The following is a 17,368-nucleotide window of genomic DNA, read 5'->3' as shown; positions in this document are numbered from 1 at the left end:
TCCTTCATAGTTAGAGGTTAACTAAGTGGGAGCAATGAACAATTCTCATGTCACAATTGATGATGATAATTAGAATAGGACTTCTAATTCTCATACCTTGCCAAGAGCTTCCTTAATTGTTAGTTTATCTCTTTTGTCATTTACATTTCTTGTTTCTTATCTCAAAAACCCCAAAAGATACTTCATAGCCAATAATTGAACACTTTATTGCAATTCCTAGGGAGAACGACCAGAGGTTTGAATACTTTGGTTATTTTTATAGGGGTTTGTACTTGTGACAACCAAGCTTTTGTATGAAAAGATTCTTTGTTGGTTTGGAAACTATACTTGCAACGGGATTTTATTTGTGAAATTCTAAACTGTCAAAAATCTCTCATCAAAATGGCGTCGTTGCCGGGGATTGCAATGGTGTTATGTTATTGGCTATTGTGAATATGTGCATATTGTGAATATTTAGTTTTTTGGTTATTTCTAGGTCATGTTAGTAATTAGGAGTTTACTTTTCTTTGCCTTTTTGAGATTTTTGTTTCGACTTCTTCTTTTCCATATGAATTCTCATCCTTGTGGTTTTGGATATGGTTATGACTATGTTGTAGGTAATGGAAACTTGAATGATGGCTCACATTATGGGAGAGATGAATTCTTGAGAAGGGAGCCTGACGTTAGGATTGTTGCCAGTAAAGAATTTTATAAAAACAGTCGCGTTGTAGATATAGTCTCTAAACCAACAGAAATCCCTTCGTACAAACGTTTTAGTTGTCACAAGTAACAAACCCCTAAATAAATTGATAACCGAAGTATTTAAACCTCGGGTCATCTTCTCAAGGAATTACAAGAAAGTATGTTCTTATTATTGGTTATGAAGATTGTAAATTGGGGTTTCGAAGGTAGGGAGCAAGTAATTTATATTTCAATTAAAATAAATAAAAGACTGTAAAGTAAATAAATAACTGTAAAACACACTTTTGGCAAGGTATGAGAAATTAGAAGTCCTATCCTAGTTACCCTTATCAATGATGATGAAAATTGAATCTTAATTCCACTTAGTTAACCTTTACTAGAGCAAGGAAAGGTCAAGTGACTAATTAGTTAGATCCTCAAATCCTAGTTAATCCCTAAGGAAAGATTGGGATTATTGAAGTTCAATTCAATTAGCAAAGATAACGATTATCAATCATGTTTGAGTTTGATAACTCCTGAGTTACTGATTTCTTAACCAAGACCAAAAGGGAAAAGTAAATCTACTGGAATAAAAATGTCTTCAGATTGGGGATAAAAGTAACACAAATAAAAGAAAGCAATATTAAACTAAAATACCTCAAATAACATTAATTCAAAGAGAAATCTGTAACATGGAAGAATTCATAATTAAATTGAGAAAATAATAAAAAGAAATATTGAACCTGATAAAGAGATAATCTGGAAAGCGAATAAAATCCTAAATCTAAATCCTAATCCTAAAGAGAGAGGAGAGAACCTCTCTCAAAACTAAATCTAAATCATGGAAAACTAACTAACTGGAGACTCTCCGCTAAATGGATGCATTCCCCCACTTCATAACCTCTGGTCTATGCCTTCTGGACTTGGATTTGGGCCAAAAAGGGCTTCAGAATTCGCTATGAGCGTTTTCTGCAATTTCTGGTGCATGGCCTCTGTCACGCGTCCGCGTGGCTCACGCGGTCGCGTCATTCGGGGTTTTCCTTATCATGCGGTCGTGTCAGTCATGCGGCCGCGTCAATGCCTTTTCGCTTTGGCATGCGGCCGCGTCGCCCATGCGATCGCGTGGCTGCCAGCTTCTTCAAAAACTCTATTTTGTGCTTTCCTTCCATTTTTGTATGTTTCCTTTCCATCCTTTAAGTCATTCCTGCCTTAGAAGATCTGAAACTACTCAACACACGAATCACGGCATCGAATGGAAATAAAGGGTAATCAAAATAATTTTTTTTAAGCATAGGAAACATGTTTTTCACATACATCACATAATAAGGAAGGTAAAGTAAAACCATGCAATTAATATGAATAAGTGGGTGAAGGATTGAATAAATCACTCAGATTAAGCACAAAATATATCATAAAATATGGGTTTATCAACCTCCCCACACTTAAATAATAGCATGTCCTCATGCTAAGTCCAAGATAAAGAGTAAGTTAAGGTTAAAGTGGTGGAATCTCATGCAATGCTATCTACTCTAAATGCAACTATCTAGATGCATCATGCAATTCTAATTTTTATTCACTTGTATATAAAGCTTGCATGTAGTTGAATTAATTCACATTCTCAAGGAGTCATATATATATATAGCCAAACCTTAGATAATTGATAAAGTGCCTTTACAATTGAAATGGGAGAGAAAAACATTTTATAAACTTGCAAGACAATTAATAATTTCAGCAGAGATATATGTTATTGAGCTAATGAACCCTCACTGGATTTTGTGTTTACTCTCTAGTCACTCAGTGTTTATTGGGTTAATCACTCTATTCTTCTTTTTATTCTTACTTTCTATAACTTTGTTCTTCATCTAACCAATCAACAATTATAGAATATAGACATACCAAAAATCATGAGGTCTTTAGTTAAGGTTGTGATAAACCCCGATTTTGTGGTTTATCTTGTGCTTATTTTGGGGGATTTTATCACCTTTTCCCACATTTATTCAATAAAATAGCATGGTTTTGCAATTCTCCCTTAATTTGTGCTTAAATGTGAAAACGTACTTTTTAGGCCCTAAAATTAGTGATTTTAATTCATTTTAATTCCATTCGATGCCTTGATATGTTTTTTGAGTAATTTCAGGTTCATAAGTGATGAGCAGATAATTTATACGCTTTTTGGCATTGTTTTTAGTATATTTTTAGTAGAATCTAGTTACTTTTAGGGATGTTTTCATTAGTTTTTATGTTTAATTCACATTTCTGGACTTTACTATGAGTTTGTGTGTTTTTCTGTGATTTCAGGTATTTTCTGGCTGAAATTGAGGGACTTGAGCAAAAATCAGATTCAGAGGTTGAAGAAGGACTGCTGATGCTGTTGGATTCTGACCTCCCTGCACTCAAAATGGATTTTCTAGAGCTACAAAACTCAAATTGGCACGCTTCCAATTGAGTTTGAAAGTAGACATCCAGGGCTTTCCAGTAATATATAATAGTTCATACTTTACCCAAGTTTAGACGACGCAATATGGCGTTCAACGCCAGTTCTCTGCCCAATTCTGGCGACCAGCGCCAGAAACAAGTTGCAAAGTGGAGTTCAACGCCCAAACTGGCACAAAAGATGGCGTTCAACTCCAAGAATGACCTCTCCACGTGTAGACTTCAAGCTCAGCCCAAGCACACACCAAGTGGGCCCCGGAAGTGGATTTATGCATCAATTACTTACTTCTGTAAACCCTAGTAGCTAGTTTATTATAAATAGGACCTTTTACTATTGTATTAGACATCTTTGGAATCATCTTTGGATTATCTTTTGATCTTTGGATCATCTATGGACGCCTGGTTCTTAGATCAGAGGGGCTGGCCATTCGGCCATGCCTGGACCTTTCACTTATGTATTTTCAAACGGTAGAGTTTCTGCACTCCATAGATTAAGGTGTGGAGCTCTGCTGTTCCTCAAAGATTAATGCAAAGTACTACTGTTTTTCTATTCAGTTCATCTTATTTCGCTTCTAAGATATTCATTCGCACTTCAACCTGAATGTGATGAACGTGACAATCATCATCATTTCCTATGAACGCGTGCCTGACAACCACTTCCGTTCTACCTTAGATTGAATGAGTATCTCTTAGATCTCTTAACCAGAATCTTCATGGTGTAAGCTAGATTGATGGCGGCATTCATGAGAATCCGGAAAGTCTAAACCTTGTCTATAGTATTCCGAGTAGGATTCTGGGATTGAATGACTGTGACGAGCTTCAAACTCACGATTGCTGGGCATAATGACAGACACAAAAGGAGGGTGAATCCTATTCCAGCATGATCGGGAACCTCAGATGATTAGCCGTGCTGTGACAGATCATTTGGACCATTTTCACAAGAGGAGGGGATGTAGCCATTGACAACGGTGATGCCCTTGCATAAAGCCAGCCATGGAAAGGAGTAAGATTGATTGAATGAAGACAGCAGGAAAACAGAGATTTAGAGGAACGAAAGCATCTCTACACGCTTATCTGAAATTCTCACCAATGAATTACATAAGTGTTTCTATCCTTATTTTATTATATTATTTTCGAAAACTCCATAACTATTTTATATCTGCCTGACTGAGATTTACAGGGTGACCATAGCTTGCTTCATACCAACAATCTCCGTGGGATTCGACCCTTACTCACGTAAGGTATTACTTGGACGACCCAGTGCACTTGCTGGTTAGTTATGCGAAGTTGTGAAGATATGTTTAGACCATGGTTCTGTGCATCCGTTTTTGGTGCCATTGCCAGGGAATCAATTTCGAACAACAATTCACAACCTGAGTAACAATTTCGCATACCAATAAGGCAAATATTGGATAGAAGAAGTGAGGAGAAAAGCATGCAAAGTGGGAGAACTCATGAAGAAATGAAGGAACCGTAAAGCTGTCAAGCCTGACCTCTTCGCACTCAAACGACCATAACTTGAGCTACAGAGGTCCAAATGAGGCGGTTTTAGTTGTGTTGAAAAGCTAACATCTGGGGCTTCGAAATAATATAAAATTTGTCATATGTTGCTTCACGTTAAGGTGCGCGAACGTGCCATGTACGCGTGCACGCCGATTGAGCACGTGGCCCACTAATGTGAAATTGCGCCCAGCGATTTCTGAAGCACTTTGGGCCCAACCCAACTCATTTCTAATGCTATTTCATGCAGAATTCAAGCTTGGGTAAAGGGGGAGAAATTGTTTGGTAGTATAGCATCGTGTAGGTTAGTTTCTAGAGAGAGAAGCTCCCTCTTCTCTCTAGAATTAGGTTAGGTTAATCTCTCTTAGATTTAGGTTCAATTACATGTTTTCATCTTGTTTCTTTTATGAATTCTTGCTCTACTCTTTCATTCTCTTGATTTGTAATGTTAATTTCCCTTTTTGCTCTCTTTTATGTTCATGGATGCTCTTGTTGGATTTGATTTACTTTTAATGGAATTTAATGTTTGATGTTTCTTTATTGTTGATTTGAGTTGTTGATCTTGTTTCCTTGCAATTTATAGTTGGTAGATTTATCATTCTTGCACATTTACCATGCTTTCCCTTTGTACCCACCAAGTGTTTGACAAAATGCTTGGTTGGGCTTTAGAGTAGATTTTGAGCATTCTTGGCTTGGAAAGAGTAATTGGGTAATCTTGAGTAATGAAAACCCAACTTATGTTGGTGATCTAGAGTCGTTAGCTAATATTGTTTCCATTGACGCTAATCTTTTGCTAATTTAATTAGTAAGTTGATTAGGACTTTTGGATTGAGATTAGCTAGTCTTGTTAGACTTTCTCTCATGGAAGATAATATGATACCTTCTTCCAATGTTGGAGATGACGTAATAAGATAAATTCTTGTTATTATTGTGGTATGATTGATTAATCTTGTTTGACTTTCTCCCTATTTGTTGGAGTTGACTAAATAAGATGAATTAATCATTGCATGACTAGGATAGAAAGCCTATGATCTCAACACTTGCCATGAATGTCTCTCTTTATTACTTGCTTTCTCTTATTTACTTGCTTGATTTACTCTTCTTGTCATTTAAATTCTTGCTCCTTTATATTTTATTGCCCAATTATCAACCAAACCCCCCTTTACCCCTTCATAGCCAATAATCATACACTTCATTGCAATTCCTCGTAAGACGACCCGGAGTCTAAATACTCCGATTAATTCTTATTTGGGGTTTGTTCTTTGTGACAACTCAAATTTAATTTGATTTGAGGATTGACTATCGGTTTGGACTATACTAACAACGGAATTATTTTGTGGAATTCCGAACCGGTACAAATCCTTGTGTCAAATTAATCGCGCTGTTGCCGGGGAGTTGCAATGGTGTTATGTTATTGGCTATTGTAAATATTGTGAATATGTTTGCCTTTTGCTTGTTTGTTAGTTTTTGTTAGCTTTAGGACTTTGTTTCTTATTTTTGTTAGTTTTTGTTTTTGTTTGCTTTTATGAATTCTCACCAGTTTGGCTATGAGTTTGGTTCAAACTATGTTGTAGGAAATGGGAGCTACAATGAAGATGTGCATCAAGGATGGAACAATCAAAGGTGGGAGGAGCCTCAAAGGATTGATCACCCTTCTTGGCAACAACAACCTCCGGATTCTTATGGGTATAATTCTAATCCTAATGCATATCAATCTAATGGATGTGGTGACTCTTATTGTAATTGTCAACAACCACCACCACATGCCTATGAACCACCCCCTCAACATGACTTTGAACCACCTTACTCACAAGCCCCCTACCACCAAACACCTCATTATGACCATAATCCTTATCCACCATACCAACCACCTTATGAACCATATGAACCATACATGGAACCACAACAATTCCAACACAACTACTATCAAGAACCACCTCAATATACACCATCTCCGTACCCTTACCAAGATGAACCAACTTCCAATTATGAAACTCCCTTCCCAAACAATGAACCCTCTCTTCCACCACCGCCCTCCGACGAAGCCTCCATGTTGGAATTGAGAGATCTTGAATCTCATATCTTAAGGCGACAAGAGGAGGATGAAAAGAAGTTTAAAGAGCTAGGAGCCAAGATGGTTATCCTAGTGGAAGCCGTTAGCAATATGGCCTCCACCTGACTAAGCCTAAGCAACCAAGGCACTCCCATTGACAAATGTGGAGAAGCAATTAAGAAGCCTAGTGAGGGAGTGAGTTTAGAGCTTCAAGGTGAAGAAGAGGAGTTGAAGCAAGGAGTGCAACAAGAGGAGGAAGTTAAGATAATTGAGCCAGAAGAAGTGGTTGAAGCCTTTGAAGAGGTTGATCAAGAGATGGATTCAATCATTAAGGAGTTCCTATCTACAATTGAATCCTCTCCCATTGGGCTTGAAATTGAGGTCAAAGAAGAAGATGCACAACCTCTCATGCCTTTGGTGTGCAATGAAGAAAAGATTGAATTGGAAGCAAGACACCAAGAGGAAGAAGTTAAGGAAAGTTGCAAAGAGGTGGAAGATACAAAGGAAGAGCACAAGGGAATGGATCTCACATTGGCTAAGTGTAGGGAGGTCCCCCTTCCTAAGTCACCATCCAATACAATATTCAAGTGGGTAAAATTCTTATCCCTAAGCTTTAATTTCTCACTTGAATATGGTTTGCTTGAGATGGATGGGCAACTTAGAACTCTTTGTGGAGTCAAGAGTAGGAGAGAGTTGTGTAGTGGTTGTTAACATCACTCTAAGTTCATAATGGTTGTATGCTCGAAGTTAAATGGAAATGGTTGGTGTAGAACCAAATTGCATGGGTCTAGGAAGTTATTTGGAGGCTTCTTTGATAATTCCAAGACTAAACCTTCCAATTGGAATCATGATGATCAATTTGAAGATGGGTGTCAAAACAAAATGTGGGATCCCGGATCGCACAAGGAGAATCAAATTTGGGAGCTCATGGTTTGTGAAGAACTCCATCAAAACTTGAAGATATTAAAATTGAAGAATGGAGCTTATTGGAGACTCAAGCATTGGTAGATGTTCAAGGATAGCTTCAAGCACAAGCCACCTTAAGAGGAGCTCCCCATAAGTCCAACTTAAGGACAATAAACAAAAGTGCTAGGTGGGAGACACCCCACTATGGTAACATCTTTTCATCTTTCCCTTTTTGTACATATTGGTAAAACAAGTTTAATCTCATGTTTTGATTGAATTGTTAAGTTTGTTTGGTAGTCTAGTAGGTTAAATAAGGTTTTATGATATTTTGGTAGTAATTTGGAGGTTTGGAATGCTTGGTTTGGTGCAAAAACATAGAAAAATTTTGAAAAATAGAGCACCACCCACGCGCACGTGCACTCCACGCGTACGCGTGACCCAAGTATTTTCGGCCATCCACGCGCACGCGTCATATACGCGTACGCGTTGATTGAGTTTTTTCCACTTCCCATACATCTACCCGAGAGTTGTGCCAACTTTGTGCCCCGAGTGTGCCAACTTTGTGCCCCAAGGCATGCGCACGCGTACCTTGCGCGTTCGCATCGACTATCTGCCTTGCCATGCACGCGTCCGCGCACTGCGTGTGTACGCGCCGCTTCCATTTCATCAATCCATGCTCACGCGCACATGACGCGCACGCGTGGATTGCCCTGTTTCACTCACCTTCTTTTCTTCTCCTCTTTCCATTTCTTTCTTTCTTCTCTCTTCTCTTCTTTCCACCCTTCAAACATCATCCAACACTACCAAACATCATATAACACCATTTTTCTTAGTTAGTGATAAACCCATATTTCATGAGTTCTTTTGTGCTTAATTTGAGTGATTTATACAATCCTTCACCGACTTATTCACATTAGTTGCATGGTTTTACTTTCCCTTCCTTATTATGTGATGTAAATAAAAAACATGTTTCCTAAGCTTTAAAATTAATTAATTTAATTACCTTTATTTCCATTCGATGCCGTGATCAGTGTGTTGAGTAGTTTTAGATTTTCTAAGGCAGAATGACTTAAAGGACGGAAAAGGAAACATACAAAAATAGAAGGAGAAAGCAAAACGGAGCTTTAAGGAAACTGGTATCCACACGATCACATGGATGACGCGATCGCGTGCCAAGCATGAATCAGCAACGACGCGGCCGCATGACTGACGCGACCGCGCGTCTTAAGCAGAACGCACATGATGCGGTCGCATGACTGACGCGATCGCATGGCAAGGAAAAGCTCCGAATGACGCGACCGCGTGACCCACGCGGATGGGTGACAGAGGCCATGCACCAGAAATTGCAGAATACGCCCCCAGCAAATTCTGAAGCCCTTTTTGGCCCAGATCCAAGTACAGACAGCATAGACCAGAGGTTATAAAGTGTGGGAATGCACCCATTCAAAGGGAGCTCGCATATTTTTACTTTTCAATGATTTAGATTTAGTTGAGAGGGAGATCTTCTCTCTCTCTCTCTCTTAGGATTTAGGATTTCTTCTTATTTTAAGAGTGACTCTCAATCCAGGTTTTATATTTCTTTGTTTTAAACTTCCCTTTCACTTTATTTATTTATTCCAGTATCTGAGTTGGCTATTTGCCCTTATAATTGGATTTATGATTTTCTCCTATGTTGCAGACTGTTATTTGAATTAATAATATTTGAGGTATTTTCAGTTTATGATTGTTCTCTTTGATTTAAGTTACCATTGCTTCCCATCTAAGGATATTTTTATTATTCCAGCAATTTTACTTTTTTCCCTTTTGGTCCTGGTTAAGAATTCAGTAACTCAACAGTTATTAAACTCAACATAATTGATAATCGTTATCTTGCTAATTGAGCTGAACTTAAGTAATCCCAACCTTTTCTTAGGAAATAAATAGGATTCAAAGGTCAATTTAATTAGTCCCTTGACTTTCCTTTGCCCTAGTACAGGTTGATCAAGTGGAGTTTAGATTCAACTTTCATTATAGTTGAGAGAGATAACTACGTTGGATCTCCAACTTCTCTTACCTTGCCAAAAGTCTGCTTTACAGTATTTATTTATTCTAATTGCCACTTACTTTACTTGTTATTAAAATTACTTGCTTCTCATCTTCTAAACCCTGATTACAACCTTTATAGCCAATAATAAGAACATACTTCCTCGCAGTTCCTTGAGAAGACGACCCGAGGTTTGAATACTCGGTTAAGAATTTCTAAAGGGGTTTGTTACTTGTGACACCCAAAACGTTTGTACGAAGGGATTTCTGTCGGTTTAGAGACTATATCTACAACGCGACTGTTTTTATGATATTCTTTGCTGGGAAAAATCCCGACGTCAGTTAGTTAAGTTTAATTTTTGTTTTTCATTATAAGTGTTAGATTACTAATCTTGTTTACTGTTTACTGTTGCTACTTATTGATAGGATGTTAGTTTAACATCATTGATGTTAATTGTCATTGTTGGATTCTTTATTGAGGTTATATTTGGTTACTTGGTTCGGAAATTTTCATGTTTAATGCTTTTGAATACCAAGTACATGTTACATTGCCTTCATGCTTCTTAACTCTTTTGAATTGCATGTTTTGGCCACCATGCATTCATCATCTATTGTTAGGCAATTGTATATTATCATTGCATTTTTTTAGGTGATGCTTGTTTATGGTTTACCCTTATTCACATCACTTATTTCATGCATTGAGATTGTAGAATTGTGAAATTGGATCAAAGCTTACCTAGTGACGTATTTTTGAGCTTTTCAAGCTTTGTGGACCATGCTTGCTATGTAATTGATTTTTGACTTCTATATCCTTTTTCCTAAGTTCCATAGCATCCATGTAATTCACCTCTATGTCACTTAGGTGTTGCAACAACTTCAATATGTGTCATTGTATGATGTGTGAGCTCTTTATACTATTTTGTTCATCAAATTTACTTACACATCAATCAATGTCCATGCACTATCCAATTTCACAATTGCTTGATTAATTGCTTGAATGCTTTCGTGCCTCTTCACTACTTGTGTGGTTGACTTACCCTACAAGTATTTTGAAGTATTTCAAGCACACTAGAATGAGTGAAATGTGTGTTTTCTTTTGTGTAAATGTGACACAGCTTTTTATACTAATATGTGCGTGTGTGTTCTAAACTGCGCGCAATTTTAGAACCCACACACCTATTTTTCATCAATGTCACACCAATTCACCCACTCAATTCTAGTCATTTACCTCATTCCAATAATACCCGCTTCCTTCCTTTTGTATTTTCTCATCTTACGGTGTTTATTTTATTTTTCATGATCGATGCACCATAAGCAGAAATGGAAGCGGAAGGAAGAACACGTAGCACCGGTTGACCTACCAGCTAAAGGTAGCAACTCGGAAAGTCGCCGTACCCCCTTACTCATTTAGTGCACCGAGGACGGTGCAAACTTTTAAGTGTGGGGAGGTCGTCCGACCGTTCGGCATTTTTGGGTGACAAGTTTCTAATCCCAACACTTTTGCATTTCATTTTTAGGTCTTTTAGGATTTTTGGTTGCATTGCATATGTATACATTAAGCTTAGTCAAAATCATGATATCTTCCAAGGATTTTATCTATAGGGCACCCCAATTGAAAAAAAAAAAAGAAAAAAAAAATTTTTAGAACATGCTTGAATTATACACTTGTGGATCATGTTTTTGAGTTAAGAACACAAGCATGTGAGATTTGAGCCTAATTGTGTGGTTACATCATATATAACCACTTATTTTCATTCTTGTGTGTATTATTCTCTTTCTATGATTGTAATCTTTGATTTGTTTAATTCTATATGTCCCTTATTTTGTGTATACATGCATTTACATGATTGAAGCCATTGTTCAAATAGCTCACTTACCCAAATAGCCTACCTTCTATCTTCCATTGTTAGCCAATTTTGAGCCTATGCTTAACCCATTTGTTTTTAATTGTAGCACATTACAAGCCTAAGTGAAAAACAATAAATATCCCTTAATTTGGATCTTTGATTAGCTTAGGCTAGTGAGAGTGTTTATCATTTGATTTTGGGAGAGTTGGGAACATTGGGAGGGAATAAAAAGGTATTTTTGTATTTTTGTTAAAAATCTTGGGAATTGGGAACATACTCATGTATTAATCATGTGTAAACCATATGCATTGATGCTCTTGTATATGTTTTAGTTTGAGAAAAAAAATTGAGAAAAACAAAAAAAAAAAGAAAAAAAAAAAAAATATATATATATATATATATATATATATATATATATATATATATATATATATATATATATAACAAGAAAAAGAAAATATATAGAAAAGAAAGAAAAAAGAATTGCAATAAAAAAGGGGACAAAATGCCCCAAGTAAAGCTCAATAAAGATCAATGCATATGTGTGGTGACCAAAAATAGAATGCATGAGTGTGTGAAAAAGTGAAGAATCGGTAATTAGGTTTGTTTAGAATTGTATAGGTTGTCATAGGTTAGGTGGGAAGTTTAAGTTAATCAAAGATTCGAATTTCAAGCTCACTTGACCATATGTATCCTACCTTGACCCTAGCCCTAGTACAACCTATGAGAAAGTCCTTGGTGCACGAAATTGTGATCTCAGGCAACGGCGTAAAAAATTCTGTACGCACGTCTTAATAAATCGTTTTTCATTCACAACTTCGATAGAACTAACCAGCAAGTGCACTGGGTCGTCCAAATAATAAACCTTACGTGAGTAAGGGTCGATCCCACGGAGATTGTTGGTATGAAGCAAGCTATGGTCACCTTGTAAATCTCAGTCAGGCGGATAATAATTGATTATGGAGTTTTCGAAAATAATTAATAAATAGACAGAAAATAAAGATAGAAATACTTATGTATATCATTGGTGAGAATTTCAGATAAAGGTATAGAGATGCTTTCGTCCCTCTGAACTTCTGCTTTCCTGCTGTCTTCATCCAATCAATCCTACTCCTTTCCATGGTTGACTTTATGTAAGGACATCACCGTTGTCAATGGCTACTTTTCATCCTCTCTGGAAAATGGTCCGATGCGCTGTCACTGCATGGCTAATCATCTGGAGGCATCACCGTGGTCAATGGCTGCATCCTATCCTCTTGTGAAAAAGGTCCAAATGCTCTGTCAGAGCACGGCTAATCATCTGAGGTTCTCGATCATACTGGAATAGGATTCACCCTCCTTTTGCGTCTATCACTACGCCCAGCACTCGCGAGTTTGAAGTTTGTCACAGTCATTCAATCCCAGAATCCTACTCGGAATACCACAGACAAGGTTTAGACTTTCCGAATTCTCATGAATGCCGCCATCAATCTAGCTTACACCACGAAGATTCTGATTAAGAGATCCAAGAGATAATCATCCAATCTAAGGTGGAACGGAAGTGGTTGTCAGGCACGCGTTCGTGGGGGAATGATGATGATTGTCACATTCATCACATTCATGTTGAAGTACAAATGAATATCTTAGAAGCGGAATAAGTTGAATTGAATAGAAAAACAGTAGTACTTTGCATTAATTCATGAGGAACAGCAGAGCTCCACACCTTAATCTATGGAGTGTAGAAACTCTACCGTTGAAAATACATAAGTGAAAGGTTCAGGCATGGCCGAACGGCCAGCCCCTTTGATCTAAGAACTAGGCGTCCAAAGATGCCAAGATGTCTAATACAATAGTAAAAAGTCCTATTTATACTAAACTAGTTACTAGGGTTTACAGAAGTAAGTAATTGATGCATAAATCCACTTCCGGGGCCCACTTGGTGTGTGCTTGGGCTGAGCTTGAAGTTTCCACATGGAGAGGTCATTCTTGGAGTTGAACGCCAGTTTGTAACGTATTTCTGGCGTTCAACTCTGGCTTGTAACGTGTTTCTGGCGTTTAACTCCAGACAGCAGCATAGAACTGGCGTTCAACGCCCTTTTACATCGTCTAAACTCAGCCAAAGTATGGACTATTATATATTGCTGGAAAGCCCTGGATGTCTACTTTTCAACGCAATTGAAAGTGCGCCATTTTAAGATCTGTAGCTCCAGAAAATCCACTTTGAGTGCAGGGAGGTCAGAATCCAACAGCATCAGCAGTCCTTCTTCAACCTCTGAATCTGATTTTTGCTCAAGTCCCTCAATTTCAGCCAGAAAATACCTGAAATCACAGAAAAACACACAAACTCAAAGTAAAGTCCAGAAATGTGAATTTAGCATAAAAACTAATGAAAACATCCCTAAAAGTAACTAGATTCTACTAAAAACATACTAAAAACAATGCCAAAAAGCGTATAAATTATCCGCTCATCACAACACCAAACTTAAATTGTTGCTTGTCCCCAAGCAAATGAAAATCAAATAAGATAAAAAGAAGAGAATATACTATAAATTCCAAACTATTAATGAAACATAGCTCCAATCAGATGAGCGGGACTTGTAGCTTTTTGCCTCTTGAATAGTTTTGGCATCTCACTTTATCCATTGAGGTTCAGAATGATTGGCATCTATAGGAACTCAGAGTTCAGATAGTGTTATTGATTCTCCTAGTTCAGTATGTTGATTCTTGAACACAGCTACTTTATGAGTCTTGGCCGTGGCCCTAAGCACTTTGTTTTCCAGTATTACCACCGGATACATAAATGCCACGGACACATAACTGGGTGAACCTTTTCAAATTGTGACTCAGCTTTGCTAAAGTCCCCAATTAGAGGTGTCCAGGGTTCTTAAGCACACTCTTCTTTTGCTTTGGACCTTGACTTTAACCGCTCAGTCTCAAGTTTTCACTTGACACCTTCACGCCACAAGCACATGGTTAGGGACAGCTTGGTTTAGCCGCTTAGGCCAGGATTTTATTCCTTTAGGCCCTCCTATCCACTGATGCTCAAAGCCTTGGGATCCTTTTTATTTACCCTTGCCTTTTGGTTTTAAGGGTTATTGGCTTTTTGCTCTTGCCTCTTAGTTTTAAGAGCTTTTGGCTTTTTCTGCTTGCTTTTTCTCTCTTTTTTTTCTATTTTTTTCGCCATTTTTTTTTTTGCAAGCTTTGTTCTTTGCTGCTTTTTCTTGCTTCAAGAATCATTTTGATGATTTTTCAGATTATCAAATAACATGTCTCTTTGTCATCATTCTTTCAAGAGCCAACATATTTAACATTCATAAACAACAACTTCAAAAGACATATGCACTGTTCAAGCATTCATTCAGAAAACAAAAAGTATTGTCACCACATCAATATAATTAAACTAAGTTCAAGGATAAATTCGAAACTCATGTACTTCTTGTTCTTTTGAATTAAAACATTTTTCATTTAAGAGAGGTGATGGATTCATAGGACATTCATAACTTTAAGGCATAGTTACTAAATACTAATGATCATGTAGTGAAGACAGAAACATAGATAAGCACTTAACATAGAAAACGAAAAACAGAGAAAGTAAGAACAAGGAATGAGTCCACCTTAGTGATGGTAGCGTTTCCTTCTTGAGGAACCAATGATGTCCTTGAGCTCTTCTATGTTTCTTCCTTGTCTTTGTTGCTCCTCCCTCATTGCTTTTTGATCTTCTCTAATTTCATGAAGGATGATGGAGTGCTCTTGATGTTCCACCCTTAATTATCCCATGGTGGAACTTAATTCTCCCAGGGAGGTGTTGATTTGCTCCCAATAGTTTTGTGGAGGAAGATGTATTTGAGGCATCTCCGGGATCTCATGGTGATGAGCTTCATGCGTTTCTTGAGATCCATGAATGGGCTCTCTTGCTTGCTCCATCCTTTTCTTAGTGATGGGCTTCTCTTCCTCAATGGGAATGTCTCCTTCTATGAAAGCTCCAGCTGAGTAACATAGATAGCAAAGCTAGCCTTACCCCAGGAGAGGGTTTTCGGCTATTTTGTAGAGTTCAAGGGAGATGACTTCATGAACTTCTACTTCCTCTCCAATCATGATGCTATGGATCATGATGGCCCGATCCACAGTAACTTCAGCTCAGTTGCTAGTGGGGATGATGAAGCGTTGGATGAACTCCAACCATCCTCTAGCTACAGGCTTGAGGTCCAGTCTTCTTAGTTGAACCGGCTTGCCTTTAGAGTCAATCTTCCATTGATCTCCTTCCACACATATGTCCATGAGGACTTGGTCCAACCTTTGATTAAAGTTGACCCTTCTAGTGTAGGGGCGTGCATCTCCTTGCATCATAGGCAAGTTGAACGCCAACCTCACATTTTCCGGACTAAAATCTAAGTATTTTCCCCGAACCATTGTAATATAATTCTTTGGATTCGGGTTCTTACTTTGATCATGGTTCTTAGTGATCCATGCATTGGCATAGAACTCTTGAACCATTAGGATGCCGACTTGTTGGATGGGGTTTGTTAGAACTTCCCAACCTCTTCTCTGGATTTCATGTCGGATCTCCGGATACTCATTTCTCTTGAGCTTGAAAGGGACCTCGGGGATCACCTTCTTCTTGGCCACAACATCATAAAAGTGGTCTTGATGAGCTTTGGAGATGAATCTTTCCATCTCCCATGACTCGGAGGTGGAAGCTTTTGTCTTCCCTTTCCCTTTTCTAGAGGATTCTCCGGTCTTAGGTGCCATCAATGGTAATGGAAAAACAAAAAGCTTATGCTTTTACCGTACCAAACTTAGAATATTGCTCTCCCTCGAGCAAGAGAAGAAAAAATAGATGAAGAAGAAGAAGAAAATATGGAAGAGAGGGGGGAGAGGTGTATTCGGCCAAGAAGAGAAGAGAGGATTGTGTTGTGTGAAAATGAGGAAGAATGGAGGGCTTTATATAGGGAAGGGAGGGGGGGTAAGGTTCGGCTATAAGGGTGGGTTTTGGGTGGGAAAGTGATTTTGAATTTTGAAGGTAGGTGGAGTTTATGAAGTAGGTTTATCGGGAAGAGTGGATGGATGTGAGTGGTGAAGTGGTGATAGGGAAGAGAGATTGAGGTGATTGGTGAAGAGTTTTGGGGAAGAGTGTCTATGGGATTGTGTGAAAGAAGGGTGAGAAGAAGTGAATGGAGGTAGGTGGGGATCCTGTGGGGTCCACAGATCCTAAGGTGATTCTATGGGGTCCACAGATCCTGAGGTGATTCTGTGGGGTCCACAGATCCTGAGGTGTTTAAGGATTTACAACCTTGCACCAAATTAGGCATGCAATATACCCTTGCACACGACTCTGGGCGTTCAGAGCCAGATTGGTGCTTGTTCTGGGTGTTGAACGCCCATTTGTTGCCCATTTCTGGCGTTGAACGCCAGAACCATGCTTGTTCTGGGCATTCAGCGCCAGCTCTTCTCGAGGGTGCAATTCTGGCGTTCAAACGCCCAGATGCTGCCCATTTTGGGCGTTCAGCGCTAGAACCATGCTCTGTTCTGGCGTTGAACGCCAGCCAAATGCTTCTTACTAGCGTTTAAACGCCAGTAAGGTCTTCCTCCAGGGTGTAATTTTTTTCTGTCATTTTTGATTCTGTTTTTAAGTTTTTCTATTTTTTTTGTGACTCCACATGATCATGAACCTAAGAAAACATAAAAATAAAATTAGATTAATAAAAATTGGGTTTCCTCCCAACAAGCGCTTCTTTAATGTCAATAGCTTGACAGTGGGCTCTCATGGAGCCTCACAGATGTTCAGAGCATTGTTGAGACTTCCCAACACCAAACTTAGAGTTTGGATATGGCCTCCCAACACCAAACTTAGAGTTTGACTGTGGGGGCTCTGGTTGACTCTGTAGCGGGAGAAGCTTACTGTGCCTCTTTTCCAGGTTTACAGAAGGATGACCATGAGTTTTAAACACAAGGGAATCCTCATTCAATT

The sequence above is a fragment of the Arachis ipaensis genome, chromosome B2, assembly GCF_059453495.1.
Source record: "Arachis ipaensis isolate K30076 ecotype BB chromosome B2, ASM5945349v1, whole genome shotgun sequence".
NCBI classification, from domain to species: domain Eukaryota; kingdom Viridiplantae; phylum Streptophyta; class Magnoliopsida; order Fabales; family Fabaceae; genus Arachis; species Arachis ipaensis.
Note: the sequence above shows the minus strand (reverse complement) of the source record.